The sequence below is a fragment of the Schistocerca gregaria genome, chromosome 5 (genome assembly GCF_023897955.1).
Source record: "Schistocerca gregaria isolate iqSchGreg1 chromosome 5, iqSchGreg1.2, whole genome shotgun sequence".
Classification (NCBI taxonomy): domain Eukaryota; kingdom Metazoa; phylum Arthropoda; class Insecta; order Orthoptera; family Acrididae; genus Schistocerca; species Schistocerca gregaria.
In genome coordinates this window covers 30,456,252-30,470,306 of record NC_064924.1, presented here as the reverse complement: position 1 = coordinate 30,470,306, position 14,055 = coordinate 30,456,252, and positions in this window count along the sequence as shown.

The following is a 14,055-nucleotide window of genomic DNA, read 5'->3' as shown; positions in this document are numbered from 1 at the left end:
ATGACCACATCAGTTGAGTCCCATAGTGCTCAGAGCCGTTTGAACCATTTTTTTAAGCTGTGTAAGTCCGTGTTTGGTAAATATTTGCAAGTTCTTCCAACAAGCAAAGTCTCTTAGGTTTTCGTCTCTAACAATAAATTTTAAATTTAAAGTATGCTCCCAGCATATAACGTTGGGAACACTCCTATGATGAAACTAATAATCCTGTCGTCGAAGCAACTCTTTTCTACACCACACGTACACTGGCTTAGCGTCGGCAGTGGATGAGGGATGGTCGTAGCTAAGTCATTGCTCTTTCCTGCACCATTTTCAAAAGTTGGTCCTTGATTCCCCTCGTTCAGCAGGCACAGATTAGTGAAAACCAGAAATTTTTCTGTCTCTTTTCCTCTGAAGTTTGTTATTGTATTACACCACATGCATTGCTGTCCATAGCAGTTACTAAACCATTTCCTTTATGGTAATCTATCATGTCATTGTTTTTCTCAGGTCATCTTTTATGGGTTTTGTGATTTGAAAGTAAAAGCTAAATATGAATAATAGCAGATTTTCTTTTACTATTTCTACTAATACTGAATCTTGTGCGAACAAGTGTCTGATAATTACGGAATCAATATCTTTGTCGAACATGAGTACTGCTGCCGTTTCCATGTATCACCTGCGCTAAACATCCTGTAGCCTCTAGTGATTCCACCTACGCTCTGTTGATAACGATATGGATCTTGTGTGAATGTAATGTCTACCTGACGTTGCGCAATAAGCTGCATTACGTTAGCTCTTGCAGCTCTGAAGTGCTGTAGACTAATTTTTATGCACTTCGTTTGTTTTTGAAGAGACCAAGTTGTTTGGCTTGGTTTTGGTGATGCCATAGTGATAAACGGCGTTCTGTGTGCGTTCTGCACTATTTACTTTGGACGTGTTGGCGCCCCTGCATTGTTCTTACCCAGCACCGAGGTGACGAACACGTATCTCATTTATCGGCCGTTTCCTTTTTAATCGTACTTAACAATCGCTGTAGGTAACGAAGTTCTTCGACTGTTGCAGTTTTCTAAGTTGCTTATCAATTAATTGTTGCAAAGCCACAAAATAGTTAGTGTACTGTTTCGCAATCGGAAGACCTTCCTGATTTCTTTCCACTTTCAAAAAGATTTTGAATTTTCTAGAGGACATGAGCTAACATTGACGGACATCTTCCACAAGTGGTGCACCTCCCGTTGAGGAATCTACTACTGACCAACTACATTCGGATCCCGTAGCTATCATGTCATTGTTTTGTTATGTAGCATCAGATGCAGGAAGTGTGTCAGTAGCAGTTACTGTGCTAGCCACCATGTGAAATTTAGTATCAGATTCCTCAATCTCGCTAAAATCACATAAGTCGTTAGTCTCCATAGGAATAACACTGACAGTTCCAGTTGACAGGTTTTCAATCTGGTGTTCTTTGCAAGAAGTATTACCAATGACGAATGAACTGTTCACAATGTCCTTATTAAAATCGAAATCAGATCGACGTCTTTTAGTGTGTTCAGATGATATTTCTGTAATGTTAACTCCAAAATCAGAGGTGTGTCGCTGTTTTCCAGACCGTGTGCGTAGAAGAGAAATTTTAGGAATTACTACTTGTTTCAATAAAATGGTTCAAATGGCTCTGAGCACTATGGGACTTAACGTCTGAGGTCATCAGTCCCCTAGAACTTAGAACTACTTAAATCTAACTAACCTAAGGACATCACATATATCCATGCCCGAAGCAGGATTTGAACCTGCGACCGTAGCGGTCACGTAGTTCCAGAATGTAGCGCCTAGAACCACTTTTATTTATTTATTTATTTATTTATTTTTTGTCCCTGAGCGGTGAAAATCTCCGACCAAACCGGGAATCGAACCCGGGCCCTTAGGATTTACATTCTGTCACGTTGACCACTTTTTTTTCAAGTTCTCTACCAACTTTTTCCTTTTTGTTTTTTTTTAATTTTTTAAATTATAAATTATTTTCTCAGCCAACATTTTTTTACTTTTTAATTTTTTTATTTTTTTATATGTAAAAATGCGTCTTTCAGTTACGACAAACACAATTAGAATGTACATCCGTAGCAACAACAGAACAAGAGTTCCTTCTAAACTATGAAATAGAATTTGAAACTAATATTGTGATGATAGATAATAAAGGAAGAAAACTGTAACCAAATCCGGCACGCCATTCCATGTGCATGGCCCATCTGCGTACAGATTCCATGTTCCCAATTGGTACAACATTTCGCAGCGTGTGGAGCCCCATGAAGGCGGTCATCCTCTGCCCGGTACTCCCCAACTGTGAGGGGGGTTATCGAAGACACTCCACAAATAGTTCGCAAATAGTTGTCGGTATCGGGGTGTACACTTAAGTGTGCTATGACTGTCCTGAAGAAATTGCCAGTAATCAAGCACCATCTTCTCATCATCTCGAAAGAGGTAGTATATGGACATGCCTATAAACCAAGTGAGAGCGTCAGTCTTCGCAGGTGGGGAATAAGTATCCTCTGGACAAAGGAGGAGCCGTGGCTCAATTGTGCGAGGCGTGATTCGTAGGTAGCAGGCGAGGATCTTCTGCACTAGCAGCCATACCTCTAACGCCGATCCACATGTTAAACGGTGTTCGTCAGTATCCACGAGGTGGCAACTTGGACAAAGGGAGGAATCCGTCATCCCAATAGCGTGCAGTCTTTGTCGTGTTACAAACTTCCCGTTTACCACCTCGTACCACGCGGGTCGTACCCGCGTGGGGAGGAACGGCTTCTGGACCGCTCTTTACACTGCAGGCCATAGGGTCGTAGGGCTCTTCCTCTCAATCACATTGCGAGGGATGGACCTTAGCAGCAGTCTGTAAACGTCTCTCGCCTTGGGAGTGCGAGTGCTGGGAAGGTCTGGGTGCACGTAACTATACTCAAGAATAAATGCCGAGAGGTGTGAGAGTGAGGGTGTAATGTGCGCAACCGTGACAGGTGGCAGAAGAGACGCCGGCAGCAATTCCTCTAACAGAAGTCCCGTAAAGGAAGCATCTTTGTGAGTACACAATTTCATCATTGTGCACAAGTTTAACGCTGTAGCTCTCGCTCGTACATCTATAAGTCCCAGTCCGCCATCACACGGAGGGAGGGTGAGTGTTTCGTAGCGGACTTTGAATAGGTGTCCGGTGGTAAGGTAATATCCAAACGCTGTTTGCAGTCTGTGTGCCATCGCTGTTGATATCGGTAGGACCTGGACCATGTGGATCATCTTAGTCGCCACGTGATGGTTGAGGTATTCCACACGCTGTAGGAGGTCCATCCGTCGAAGTAAGTTCCGGCGAACTTCTGTGCGTATTGCCTGTAGTAATCGTGCATAGTTCATGGCAGCCGTGCGGCGCACATCCTGTGTAAATGTTATGCCCAAGAATCGGATATTGTTAATTAGTGGGAGTGGAGCTAAAGCGTCCTCCTGTAGACCTCTCCCAATGGGCATCGCTGCCGACTTGGCCGCATTCATGAGGCTGCCCGCTGCCGATCCATAGCGATTGATCCATTGTATCACCGAGCGTACCTCGTCATCAGATCGGACCAGTAATGCAATGTCATCAGCATATATCCTGCAGTGAAAGGTGTGATCCCTCAATGACATGCACGAGAGCCTGTTTTTCAACCCTCCGACAAATGGTTCGAGTGCGATCGCGTAAAGGATCATGAAGAGTGGGCATCCTTGGCGGACTGACCGTCGGATCGGAAATGGACCCGCAATCCGTCCATTCACCAGTACACGGGATGCAGCTCCACGGAAAAGGCGCTAAAAGATGTCGAGGAAGTCAGGCGGGAAGCCCATGCAGGCCATAACGGACTGAAGGAACTTGTGGTGAACTCTGTCGAAGGCGTGGTCGAAATCAATGGAGATCAGAGCAGCTCAAAGGCGACAGGAAGTGGCGATGGCTATTAAATCCCTGCATTCGCTGGTTGCCGTTTGCATGTTGGTCACTCCGCCCTGTGTCGTCTGCTCCATTGAGAGGAGTAGGGGCAGAACCTTCTTTATGTGGCTGGCGAGTAGTCGGGCGAAGATTTTATAGTCCGAGTTGAGCATTGTAATTGGCCTGTAGTCCTCGAACGTCCGACCTCTGGAAGGCTTGTGTATCGGTATAAGGAGACCTTCCACGAATGCAGGTGGCACGTGGGAACTGGGGGTCATCAGTTCTTGGTACATGGTGATCCATCGGGGAATCATTAGATCGCGAAAAGTCCGATAAAACTCGAGAGGCAGTCCGTCTGGGTCGGGAGATTTGAGTGCTCCCATGTTAAGCGCGTCCTCGATGTCGTCCCGTGTAATTCCACCTAACAGCGTCGCCGCTGCTGCATTGTCGAGGGTATGCGACACGTGCTGCAGTATGTCGTGATCGTCCGCTTCCTCGTCCTCTGTACTGACCTCGTCGTAAAACCGGCGATAGTGATCTGCGAAGGCTTCTGTAACCGCCGCCTGAGTCATTACGACCCTACCACGTGGCAATACGAGGTCTGTGATCAGCTGCTGTCGGCGTCGGCGGCTGTCGAGCACGATGTGATGCATAGACGCCGTTTCTCCTTCCGCTCGGTCTTGACGTCTAGATCGCACTACGACCCCCTCCAGACGTTTCCTCGTAAGAGACAATATTTTACCTTTAATTCGGCAGCTTTCCATTTGTCGGTTTGGAGATGGTGGTCGGTTGTCGAGTTCGCGAAGCATCGTGTAATAAAAGTCCAATGTGTGACGATGCCACGCTGCGATATCTTTTCCGAACTGTGTTAGCACACGCCGAAACGCTGGTTTTGCACAGTCCACGCACCATGCTAGAGTCGAAGGGTATCGGGGAAGACGACGTTCGCAATCCAGCCATGTGTTGGCGATAATCTGACGGCATTCCGGGGCTTGAAGATGTGCTACATTCAGCTTCCAGGGTCCTCGGCTGCGCCATATCCGCTGCTGTTGTAGAGTGAGTGTGCATATGAAAGCGCTATGATCGGACAAGGCAAGCGGCCAACGTTCAGCGTCCAATACTCGTGGCGCTAGAGCTCGTGAGACATAAATGCGGTCTAAGCGACTGGCTTAGTGACTAGTAAGGTATGTCGGCCTGGGGCGGTCACCGCGCACTGTCTCCCACGTGTCGGTGAGAAGCAGACCTCGAACCAGGAGCCGAAGTTCTTGACAAGTCGACAAATGTGGGACTTGGTCTTTGGGGTGGATCACACAGTTAAAGTCGCGCCGAAGATATATTGATCGAAGCGGCTGATAAAGAGGGAGGCGATATCCTCCGAGTAGAACAGCGATCGTTGGCGGCGTTGGTCAGTTCCTGATGGAGCGTAAATGTTAATGATGCGCGTGCCCAGTGCTGTGATCGCCAGCCCCCTTCCTGATGGAAGGTAAGTCACTTCTTCGATGGCAATTCCGTCGCGCACTAGTAATGCCTTACCGCTACCATTCCGGTCCCCCGGTGACACATATCTCACATAACCGTAGAAAACAGGGAGGGCCGCTATATACACTTCTTGCATCAGGGCAATGTCAACATCCGAAGAACGAAGCATCTCACGCAGCAACTGGATCTTCATTGCCGTTCGTATCGTGTTGATGTTAAGCGTTGCGATACGATAAGCTTGTTGCCGAACCGCAGGTGTTAAGTTATCCATTAAGGCTGTATTGATACCTCCACATCCCCCCAAACCTCACCTGCAGTTCTTTCTAGAGAGCCGGCGCCAATGGCGTGGGCTCTGTTGGCGTATCTTGCATGGTTCGGTCGTCGTCGTGGTCATCCGCCCACGTCGGGGAACTCAAAGCAAGATCGGCTTCCCTAGCTTCCTCAGGACACGGCATGGGTGCTTGCACTCCAGAAGGTGGTGGGCAGCATCTGTCCTGCATATCGGCATCCGATTTTGCCACTGTAGATATATGTGGTTTGTCCTCAGTTCCGTTCGGTGGTGCCACACTGCAGCAAATGGCGGCTGCCTCTGTGGTAGCGTCGTCATTGAAGGTGCAGTCGTCATCCTCTGGAGGTTGTGTCGCATCCCGTTCGGAAGTTGTTCTACGCCTCCACATCCGTCGCTTCCTGGTGTGTCCTGTGTCAGACGATGGCAAAGATTCGCGACGTACCGGCACAAAGGCAGCCGTAGGCACAATAAGCGAGTCTACGGCCATGATATCTTCATGTATGTTGTTATCCGTCGACAGGGGCGGCGGCGTCGGAATTGAATCCGTAGCTTGTGGAACGGGTGTGTCATCATCGCCCTGTACTGGAGCATGGAGCAGGGACCCAACAGTGGATGTCGGCTGTCGTGGTGAAGTGGTAGCTGTCGTGAGGGCTGCTGCATAGGTCACGAGAAACAGCGTCGGCTGCGATGGCGGGTCCGCGTCAGCCGGCGGCAGTTGAGTGATTCGGCGTTGGATACATTCTGATCTCAGGTGTCCCTCCTTCCCACAATCAGAGCAATTCTTCGGTTGCCCATCGTAGATGGCGATGGCACGGCAGCCACCGATATTCAGATATGAAGGTACATGTCTTTTTAAGTTCTATTCGGGCCTGGCGGACTCCGTTCTGCACAGGATATGTCTGGAATTGCATCCATTTTTTCGCAATATGATCATGGACCGTGCCGTAGGGGCGCAGCGCGGTCACGACGTCCTCCGCCGGTAGTTTGAAAGGAAGTTCGAAAATTCTGATCGTGCGAAGTCCCACGCCAGAATAATCGACGTGCACAGTCCCCACATTGCCATCAGCATAGCAGAAACGGAAGCCCTGTTTCGTGTCCCGAAGGATCCGTTCACATGTTGCGTCGTTGATGATCTTGACATATACGATACTACTCACAATGGACAAGTGAACGCCGAGAATGTCAGTCGCCGGGATTTTAACTTCTTCTCGTAGAAAGCGTTCCACTTCGAGGGCTTTGGGCCGTGCAAATTTGAGCGTCGATTTTCTGTATTGATGTGCCATAGTGATCGATATGCTGAGTACGGCACGCGCGAAACGGCCGAGTACGATGTAAACAACACAAGCGCTTGCTCCGCGGCAGGAACACAAACAGCGCGTCCTCACCGCAGCACAGCCAAAGGCCAGCTGGGGTCATCAGTCCCCTAGAACTTAGAACTACTTAAACCTAATTAACCTAAGGACATCACATTCATCCAAGCCCGAAGCAGGATTCGAACCTGCGACCGTAGCGGTCACGCGGTTCCAGACCGTAACGCCTAGAACCGCTCGGCCACTCTGGCCGGCTTCTTCTTGTATCGATGGTCATATTTCTAGTACTTTGGTAGAAAAGTCAGACGCATGTTGCTCTTTTCTGGACTGTGTGGGTGGCTGCGGAATATTTGGAGCTGCTTCTTGTACAAATGGTACAGCGATATTATGTACAAGAGCAGGAAATTCCATTTCACCATTCTGAATATTCAGTAGCTGTGAGCAGTCTTTCTTGACGTCACTGACCCCTTTTGAATCATGACATAGAAAGTCATCCATGGTAATATACACACTGAAATAATTTCATAGGGTATTCATAGGGTATTTGTGTCGTGTATGGAACTTTGCTGAAATTGTCGAATGTGTGTTGACCAGTGCGACGAATCGAATTTATGTGAGAGCATCCCTGAACCCTGGAACCGGTTGCAAAACCTTTGACAAACCCTAGTATACGTCCCCATTTAGACATTTCGTTAACTAACAAATTGTCACTTGCCTATTTAACGTTGTCATCTATTACGATATTGGGAATATTGTCGATAATGACGGCCTTTTCTAGTGAGATCACATATTCGGTAGAAACAGAAGACTGCTGTTTTGCTAGAGCAGCCGATCGATGTTTTTTTACGCAGTTCAGTCACGGAGATTTCAACAGCGCTCCCATTTCCGCACACTTTCAGGAGTATTGGCGTTGACAACAGCTGACTGGAGCGCCGCGCTGTAAACCCTACCGACGGAGCTGCACTGTTTATGCAACTCGGTTACACAGGAATCGTATGCTCTGCGCTAAAACGGAATAGGCTACAGCGACTCTCTTAGATTACACTATAACACAATTAAGTTCACGAGCTGTAACAGCTGCTTTAAGCCACTATTTGAAAGATTTGTAGAGGAGCAAACAGACGCATATGTTTAAGTCCGGTGTTAGTTAAAGATCCTGCCAGTTAGGTGCAGCAGATGACACATTTACGATGGTATGTCACAGAGTTTTAAGTATCGCCATGTAATCACTTCAAATGGTGCTATGTTACGAAACTGACTACTGATGCTAAAAGACTTCCTGCAGCAATCACAACGACTGTTGTTTGCTTAACTGCTGTTGTTGTTCTTGTTGTTGCGGTCTTCGGTCCTGAGACTGGTTTGATCCAACTGCTGTTGTACGCTAAGCAAAATGGAACCAACCAGATGAATCTAACGATTCGTTTAATGAATGTATTACACTACTGGCCATTACAATTGCTACACCACGAAGGCGACGTGCTACAGACGCGAAATTTAACTGACACGAAGAAGATGCTGTGATATGCAAATGATCAGCTTTTAAGAGCATTCACACAAGGTTGGCGAGAGTGGCGACACTTACACCGTGCTGACATGAGGAAAGTTTCCAACCGATTTCTCATATTCAAACAGCAGTTGACCGGCGTTTCCTGATGAAACATTGTTGTGATGCCTCGTGTAAGCAGGAGAAATGCGTACCACCACGATTCCAACTTTGATAAGGGTCGGATTGTAGCTTGTCGCGATTGCGGTTTATCGTGTCGCGACATTGCTGCTCGCGTTGGTCGAGATCCAATGACTGTTGGCAGAATATGGAATCGGTGGGTTCAGGAGGGTAATAAGGAACGCCGTGTTGAATCCCAATGGCCTCGTATCACTAGCAGTCGAGATGACAGGCATCTTATCCGCATGGCTGTAACGGATTGTGCACCCACGTCTAGATCCCTGAGTCAACAGATGGGCACATTTGCAAGACAACAACCATCTGCACGAACAATTCGACGACTTTTGCATCTGCATGGACTATCAGCTCGGAGCCCATGGCTGCGGTTACCCTTGATGCTGCATCACAGCCAGGAGCGCCTGCAATGGTGTACTCAACAACGAACCTGGGTGGACGAATGGCAAAACGTCATTTTTTCGGATGAAGCCCGGTTCTATTTACAGCATCATGATGGTAGCATCCGTGTTTGGCGACATCGCGGTGAACGCACATTCAAAGCGTGTATTCGTCATCGCTATACTGGCGTATCATCCGGCGTGATGGTATTGGGAGCCATTTGTTACACGTCTTGGTCACCTCCTGTTCGCATTGACGGCACTTTGAACAGTGGACGTTACATTTCAGATGTCTTATGACCCGTGGCTCTACCCACATTCAGTCCCTGCGAAACCCTACATTTCATCAGGAAAATGCACGACCGCATGTTGCAGGTCCTGTACGGGCCTTTCTGGATACAGAAAATGTTCGACTGCTGCCCTGGGCAGCACATTCTCCAGATCTCTCACCAAGTGGAAAACGTCTGGTCAACGGTGGCCGAGCAACTGGCTCGTCACATTACGTCAGTCACTATTCTTGATGAACTGTAGTATTATGTTGAAGCTGCATGGGCAGCTGTTCACGCCATTCAAGCTCTGTTTGACACAATGCTCAAGCGTATCAAGGCCCGTTATTATGGCCAGCGGTGGTTGTTCTGGGTACTGATTTCTCAGGATCTAAACACCCAAATTACGTGAAAATGTAATCACATGTCAGTTCTAGTATAATATATTTGTCCAATGAATACCCGTTTATCACCTGCATTTCTTCTTGGTGTAGCAATTTTAATGGCCAGTGGTGTATAAGCGGCACTAGTAGGTACAGGAACCTGTACTGTAATCGACTATGGGATCGAGAGAAGGGTATAGAAATGTTTTACAGTAACACGTATAAAGCGACGGAGTGAGAATATAGGCGAGGAATAGACAAGTGAAGTAGTATGAAGGAAAGTCCTGTGCTCTATTACACGTAGATGTTGTCCAATTATTATTTCACTTAGAGACATTTAAGCATCGCATTTTCATTAACAACATGGTATTTTCCGATCGCTTAAAACGAATGGGAAACTCTTTGGTATAGACGTATTTTCACTGCCGTTTTTGCTCTCAGGCCTAGAGCAGTATTAAATGAATAGAAATGTGGTGTTACCAGACGTATGATTTTGTTTCCAAAGATATATTTATGTACTGTAACGTCATTTATAGTGCGTTCTGCGACGTTGACGAGACGCGATTAAGCGTTAAACTTCTTGTGTGATGTTCCTTGATTATGCCCAATTGTTTTACAAAACAAAGCATGTTAACGCAGGAAAATGACTTCTGTCACAGTACAATTCCAGAGCAGGAGGGAGGAATATTAACATCGGGCCGGAACGGCTGAGAACAAAAGAGCCTCGGCCCTTTTCGTAAGCCCACATTGAGAAGGCATCCTCTTCGGCAGCCAAATATTCTGCAGCAGCCAGCCAATCAGCTGCGCACACAAAAGGAGGAAAAGAAAGGGAAAGCGAGAGGAGCGACAGGTAGCAGGCCGGCCGCGTCCCGTGCAGAGCGTGCAGGCTGCAAGCCTGCCTCCCGATGTCGCCGGGACCACAGGGTTTGGATGCTCTGGTGTCGACAGTTAGGATATCGGTATCCGGTGCAAGTAGTTGGTAATGTCATAGTGTCTTACGAGAAGCTCTGTACTTCGGTATCTTCGGTTTGGAGTGACTTTGCAGTAAACAGCAACCTCTTACAAACTGTTTCATGGGTAACAACTATAAGCGCTCCACATGTAGTACATAAGTAACCATGATTGCACTAGTAAAAATTACGTCCCACGTTTAGTGGGTAACTAAGTTCTGATTCCAACTACTTGTACCAGATTTATAAAACATTTTATACTCTGGGTAGGCACAGCTGTTGAAATACACCTTGAAAAATGAAGAACCGTAATAACTGTTAAATGATGCTGTTTAAAACGACGGGTTTCGAAGCTCAAAGCTGCATCCTCAGGTACACATCTGAGCTGAAAAATGAGGAACAAAATTAAGGAAACGGTATTCTCTACACCCGAAGTTAAAAATGATGTCGTAAATAACGGACAAGATTACTCACACAATCAGTACACGCAACATCCAGACCAGGGTAAAATGTACGACACAGAATTGTGTCAGATGAAAATAAAACGTCCAAAGGAGGACAGACAGCCAGGAAATAAAATCAGCAGATCGATGCAGTCGACCAACCAAGATAGCAAGGAGTCCTAGAATGAAACCGTGAAGAGAACACATTAAATGTTAAAACTGAACTGAGACATCGCAATCTTTTCGCAAACTTCGGTTACTTAGCTTTATTCATGTTTTTACTATTCCAATACTATTTTTTGATGTTAAATATTTTCGTCCCATTTCCCTATGTTCCCTCTCTGCTCTCCCCCCTCCGGCTCACTTTTGCTTCATTCCTCATTTCTATCACTCAGTCATATTTTTATCTTCTTTAACCCCTTCTCCTCGTTAGATTCACTTGAAATCTCTTGTTCCATGTTCCATGTTCGATGACATTTTGCCATCTTTATATTGATCGGCTGTGTAAGGCCCCCCGCCCCCCCCCCCCCCAGCTTTCCCTGTTCCGCTAATTTGTAGCATTCATTGCTCCAGCTACGGCCGCGTGGCGTCGCTCACTCATCCCCCGCTCCCTGCGCCCCGGTCTTCCCAGTCGCTTCCCTACCTTTGCGTGCACATTGTCCCTCCAGCCGTCTCCTGCTTGTTCCGGGACCGTCACGACTAGGTTTCACAATCTGGTAGGTTCGTTCTTTAATACCGCACTGCTTCAGTTTTTCAGCATATTTCTCTGTACACGACTTTGTATCTATTTTCTCCCCAACTTGCCTTTATTGGCTATTAATGCACTACTTTTTCCTTTAGTTTTCCGATTTGTATCTGATCTGTTTTTCAACCTGCATACGCTACTGCCACACGAGTCTAAGCCGCATTAGCTAGCTATCGCAAAGATGAGTTTATTTAATTAATTCCCGTTTTATTTATTGCATTCATTTTAATTCCACATTTTGAACTTTGAATTTTAGACAGAATCAGTTCTTTTAACGATTCTTATTTGAGGATCCCTCGCTATCCGGGGTAGTCGACTACATCGCTCTGTGGACTTTATTACATGAGTACCTTTCCTTCGACGCAAGTTTTATTTAAATTTTGCTGAGAAATTAAGTCGCCCATTCAACGCCGGTTTGGATTTTTTTATTAAATGACTATGAACTCTCTTATCCGTTGTTTACTACATCATCTCTAGTCAAATATCTGCCTAATTATCTTGCTATAAGCTCTGAAACTGTTCGTTTCAACACAGTATCATCTAACAGCTGTTGCGGTTCTTCATTTATCAAGTTGTGTCACGATGTTAATCGTATACCGACTTCCTGAGAAAGAGGTCCCGATATTGATTTGATACTCGAGTATTTGCGTTCTTAACCCTCATATTTTGCTGTGAATCCAAATTGAGCATTTGACTTAAAATACATTATAGTAAATGAGCGCTTTTATCTTAAAGAGAAGCTTACTGCGCCGTAATAATCGCACGTGTGGTGGAACTCTTTACTATCTAACAGGCAACATCCGTCATCGAAGCACTCAATCTATTAACAGTTCAAAAAGGTGACACTGACAGTGCTAATATATTGGTGGTCAATATGCTCTTCATCTTCAAGAAATTTAGGTGATCGTAGCTAAAACTCGTACCTTGCAAACTGCACTCATGCTCATAAATGAAGGATAATTGCAAAATGTGGTGCCACACAACGTGGCACTACACAAATCTGGCGCTAATAGCATAGGTACAAAGGGAACACACACGACACAGATCTGTAAGTCCACGGTATTGGTAATAAGTTAAGAAAACCGTCCCGAAACACAAGTGCTACAAAATGCCACTGTTTCCTACGTATGTACCCCGACGTCAGTATGGAATATGATCACCATACACACGTACACAGGCCGCACAACGGATCAGCATACTTTGGATCAGGTGGTCAAGCAGCTGCTGGGGTATAGCCTCCCATTCTTGCACCAGTGCCTGTCGGAGCTCCTGAAGTGTCATAGGGGTTTGAAGACGTACAGCGATACGTCGACCGAGAGCATTCCAAACGTGCTCGATGAGGTTTAGGTCTGGAGAACAGGGAGGCCACTCTATTCGCCTGATATCTTCTGTTTCAAGGTACTCCTCCACGATGGCAGCTCGGTCGGGCCGTGCGTTATCATCCATCAGGAGGAAGGTGTGACCCACTGCACCCCTGAAAAGGCGGACATACTGGCGCAAAATGACGTCCCGATACACGGGTCTTGTTACAGTTCCTCTGTCAAAGACATGCATGGGTGTACGTGCACCAATCATAATCCCACCCCACACCATCAAACCACGACCTCCATACAGGTCCCTTTCAAGGACATTAAGGGATTGGTATCTGATCCCTCGTTCACGCCAGATGAATACCTGGCGACAATCACTGTTCAGACTTTACCTGGACTCGTTCGTAAACATAACCTGGGAACACTGTTCCAATGACCATATACTGTGTTCTTGGCACCAGGCTTTACGGGCTCTCCTGTGACCAGGGGTCACTGGAATGCACCTTGCAAGACTCCGGACGAGTAAACCATGTCTGTACAGTCGTCTGTAGAATGTGTGTCTGGAGACAACTGGTCTAGTGGGTGCGGTAAGGTCGTGAGCAAGGCCCCTGCAGCACTCCATGTGCGTCTGTCGGCACTGATGGTGAGGTATCGGTATTCTCGTGGTGTTGTACACTGTGGACGTCCCGTACTGTAGCGCCTGGACACGTTTCCTGTCTGCTGGAATCGTTGCCATAATCCTGAGATCACACTTTGTGGCACACGGAGGGCCTGTTCTACGACCTGCTGTGTTTGACCAGTCGCCCTAGTATTCTACCCCTCATAACGTCATCAACATGTGTTCTTTGAGCCATTTTCAACACACAGTCACTATTAGCACGTCTGAAAACGTCTGCACACTTACTCGCTGCA